Genomic DNA, 5,053 nt, shown 5'->3' on the forward strand with positions numbered 1-5,053 from the left:
AGACTGAATATTGTACACTTTATAAAGGATACCTAGTTGAATTGATATAGATTATTAGATAATAATTTTTTTATTTTTTACGGTATTTTTAATTTGGGAGGCTAAAGACTAATTCGTCACAAATTGGAGTTCTATTTAAAAGTTTATCGTTAGCCAATAAATTACACAAGGTAAAATTTGAACCTCCAACACTTATTTAAATAAATTAATAAATTGACCAATAAACCAACCTAAATTAGTTATTAGATAATAATATTTTTTTGAATATTAGTTGTTAGATAATAGTTTAATTTAATCACCAATATTTTTTTACGTACAATGGAGGCCCAAGAACCGAAAAGAAAAACTACACTAAACGGAAAAACAATATCCCACTACAATCAGCAATGAGCTTTAAGGAGAGCTCAGCAAGAGAGTGATGAATCAAAATGGACTCTTGATTAGTGTCTAAGATCATATTGGCCAACCCATCAGCCACTTGATTTGCTTCTTTGAAAATATGGAGAATTTCCACCTTCTAGTTCCTGTTGAGCATGGTTCAGATTCTTCTAATGCTACGAGCGAGGGAGGGATGATTACTGGGAGAGGGGGTTTGAAGATGAGTTATACCGCCCCTTTTGAATCCAAGCAAGCTCCAGCATAGAGAGAATAGCTTTAATCTTTGCTTCAATAGCCTTTGCCTCACCAATTTTCCTGGAAACCATACAACCAACCACCCAATTCATTTTGAAAAGCACTAGTGCAACTGGCCGGTCCCAGGTTCCCACAAGAGGCACTATCCATATTCAGTTTAACCCAATTGGCCGGGGGAATAGTCCAAGCAATGGGAACAGTGGTGCAGTTCTTTTCCTTGTCACATATTTGTCTGACATCCATCACCTCTTTAATTGTTGATTTAATGCGAATATCAATGATTCTCAAGAGCGGGTTACTTTGGGAGTGAACTTTCTCATTTCTGAGTTTTTAGATCATCTAAGTTGTTTTCAAAAAACATCTAGCCAAGCTAGATCCTTATCTTTGCCAATTTCGCTGGATAGGTTGTAATCTATCCAACTCTGGATATCAAGCTTGAAGGAATTATTAATAGCCAAAGAATTTACGAGACTCATCCAAATAATAGAGACCTTTGGACAGTCCCGGATAGCATGTAGGGGGATTTCAACATCACAATTGCATCGACTACAATAACAATTATTATACTTTGACTCCATTTAGCAACTTGATATGCTGTCAAAAGTCTATTATGGTTTAATTGCCACATAAAGACTTTGACTCTTTGGATTCCATTCCACTTCCAAATTCTCTTCCACACTTGAATGGAAGGGGGTTTATGATGAATAAGGGCTTGGTAGGTGATGAGTCTATATTTGATGGTATATTTTGATTCAATTTAGATGAATTCTAGCACATGAACTCACACTTAAGCACAAAAATAGTATATTTTTGTGTTTTGTCCCTAATTTGATCTTAAATGTGAAAACATGCAATTTTGTGCTTGAAATGAGCAATTTAATTCCACTCTTATTCCATTTGATGCTATGACATGTTTGCTGAGTGTTTTCAGGCCTTAGAGGCAAGAATGCATAGCCAGAAGTGGAAGAAAGCATGTACAAGGGAGAAAACATGAAAAAAAAAACAAGGAAAAGCACACACAGCAAGGTGTGCGTGCGCACAAGCAAGCATGCATACGCACAAGATCGCATCAGCCAAGTGTGCGTGCGCACAAGTACCCGTGCGTACGCACAGGAGCCAAAACAGCCGAGTGTGCGGACACACACACCTGTGCGTCCGCATAGGTCCCTGCACGTGATTTCATTAATGAAACGCGTGCTGTGCGATTTTGGGGGCCTTTGGCCCACTTTTGGAAGCTCCAATGCTGAAAGGAAAGTGCTATATCAAGGGGGATTGAAGCTATATGAAGGCATTAGAGTAGAGAGCTCACTTTTAATTAGGTAGTAGTAGTATAGGAAGCTTCCATAGGAGTAGGAGTAGTGTAGAGTAGATTGCTCTATTATGGTTTCATTTCCATTTCAATTGTAGCATTTTATAGCAAGTTTTGATCTTTTATTTTGCTTCCTTAATTGTAAGTACTCTCAATTTCCTTTTAATTAAAGCACTTTCATTTCCTTGGTTCAAGTTACTTTGTTCATATTTCCAATTTTGTGTTTCTTGAAGTTTTGATCAATGAATTTTATGTTTCATACCTCCTTTATGTTTGATTGCTTGTTTATGTTTGGTTTTGTTGATAGTTGGTTATAGTTTGTTATTTTTCCTTGCAATTTTTCATGTTTTACTTTTATGCATACAAGTGTTTGTGAAAATGCCAACTCTAGATTTTGAGTAGATTTTTCCACTTTGGCTTGTGGTTTGAGTTCTTAGGATACTAGAGTCACAATGTCCGATATTTAGTGGTAATTCTTGGGTAGTTAGTTGACTCTTGTTTTCATTGACGCTAGTCTTTTATCAACTAGTTTGGTAAGTTGGTTAGGGCTTATGCATTAAGGTCAATTATGCTTGCTTGACTTACTTCTCGATGGTTGGGGTTGACTAGGCGAGATTGACTCATCATAATTACCATAGTTGTGGTTATGGCGATGATAGGATTCTTTGGATCCTCACTCCCAAATCAAGGCTCTTTTATCGCATTTATAGCATTTTCACTAGTTTTGACCTTACCTTCTCTTTACTTGCATTTACTTCAATTTTCATCATCTCTTAGTTCTTTTATTGCTCAAGTTATTTTAATATTTTGTTCTTTGTCTACAAAATCCCTTTTGTTCTCTTAACAACCGAAAGCGTAACATTTCAATTGCATCCTAAGGAGAATGACCCGAGGTTGAAGTACTCTTCATCTCGGTTATTATAATTTGAATTTAAAACATTTGATTGAGAGGATTCGTTATTGGTTTGGACTATGCTACTAATGAATTGATTCTTGCTTTGATTAATTCCGAACCGTACAAGAATTCTCTTCGTCAAATTTGGCGCCGTTGCCGGGATGCAATTGAGTGATATCTTTTGGTTGTTGTAAATATGTTGATAGTGTAAATATCTTCCTTTTTTGTTATTTGGTTGTTTTTGTTAATATTTAGGTGTTCATTTTCTTGTTTGTTGATGTCTTTGGCTTTTATTTTCTACTTTCTCTATGAGCTATCACCCTTGTTGCTTGGAGCTTGGTTGTGAGTATTTTGTAGGGTATGATGAATTCAAATTGGAATTGCTTCATGGAGTGGGAGAACCAATTAAAGGAGGAACCAATTGTGTATGAGCAACACTCATGGCAACCACCTCCCCCACACTACAACAAGCCAAACTTTCTCTTTTGTGAATATCAACCCCAAAGATATGAAAGATACCCCCTACACAACCTTCAACCACCAAACCTTCAAGTACCACACTATACACCTCCATGGAATCAAAATGTCTATACACCTTGTTACCAACCATATGAACCACACCCTTATACACCACCTCAATAACCTCATCCACATGACACACCTTCCAACTATACAACCTTTCTCCCAAACTTTGAACCTTCTTTTCCACCTCAATATGAAGTTTTCCAACCCTTTCCCCAAGAAGAACAAGACCTTCAAGCATTCTTTCAAGAGAAAGAAGGGTTCCGAAGGACACAAGGAAATTTTATGGCTACCATAGCTGAAGCGGTGAACTGCTTAGCCTCACTACGCCTAAGCAATCAAGACATTCCCCTTGGAGAGGGTGGAGGATCAAGTAAGGGGCGTAGAGAGGAGGAGAACATGGAGCCTCAAGGAAAGGAAGAGGAGCTAAGGCAAGAATCGCAACAAGAGGAGGAAGGTAAAGCTAGTGAGCTGGAAGAGATAAATGGAGAATTGAGGGAGTTTGATCAAGAAGTGGATTGCATCATCAATTATTTTTTGTCCACCTTGGTCAACCCCTTAATGATCTAGAAGAACCCCTCACTCTTGAGTTTGAGAGAGATAGGGAAGAGCTTGGAAAAGATGGTCAGAAAGAGGTGATCACCCAAGAAGCGAAAGCTTTCATGCAAGAGTTTACAAGAGTGACTCCAACCCAAGGGCAATTTGAGTGGGTAACAATATCTTCAATGAGCTTCATAGGCCCATGCCAATATGCTCTTTTAGAAACGGATCACCAACTTAAGGTGCTTCTTGGAGTGTTGAATGGTGAAAGATTGGGTGTTGGTTGTCAAAGGAGTTCAAAGCATAAGTGGTACAAGGTTCAATTTAGAGGAAGCCAACACTTGGGTGGGTGCTTCAAGGGTGGTTCAAGAGGATGTTCATCCAAGGGCACAAGTAAAAATCAACAAGAGGGTGATAGAGAAACCAAAGTGTGGGATCCGGGCATACATCTTTATAACCAACAATTATAGACCCCAATGTCTTGCTTGAGGTTACTTGGGAGCTTAATGCACTTCGTTTGGGATCTCGGGGGATCCTTGAAGAACAAACATGGGTGGAAACTCAAGGAGGAGTGGAAGCATAAGTCACGATGACACAAGCTTCACTCAAAAGTCCAACTTGAGGACTTAAAACCAAAGTGCTAGGTGGGAGACACCCCACCATGGTAATATCCTTCTAGCTTTCTCTCTTTTACCTTTTGTTTCATGAATAATTGGCTATATTGCTTGGTTGGTTAGATTTATTTTGATGTTTGTTAGGTAATTTTAGTGAAATAATGTGTTTTTGGGAGTTTTATGATGATTTGGGACTTGAAAACCTGTTTTGGATGTCAAGTTTGGTGCCTTAGAGCCAAAATTTTTGTTGTAGGAACAGAGACCTGTGCGTTTGCACAGCCTCATGCGCGTGCACAGTTCCCCTGTTTTTTTGTCCTTGTGCGTATGCACAGCAATGTGCGCTCGCACACCCCTAACCACTCCCTCTGGTCGCAGCACACGCACGGCTTGTGCATGTGTACACCACCTTCTTTTTCCCCTCTGTGCGACCGCACACCATGCGTGCGGCCGCACACGCAAAAAAAAAAAAAACCTTGTGCGTGCGCACAGAGATGAGCGCACGCACAGCCTTAAACAACCCCCTGGCTACAGCGCACGCAC

Source organism: Arachis ipaensis, chromosome B07, assembly GCF_000816755.2.
Source record: "Arachis ipaensis cultivar K30076 chromosome B07, Araip1.1, whole genome shotgun sequence".
Lineage (NCBI taxonomy): Eukaryota > Viridiplantae > Streptophyta > Magnoliopsida > Fabales > Fabaceae > Arachis > Arachis ipaensis.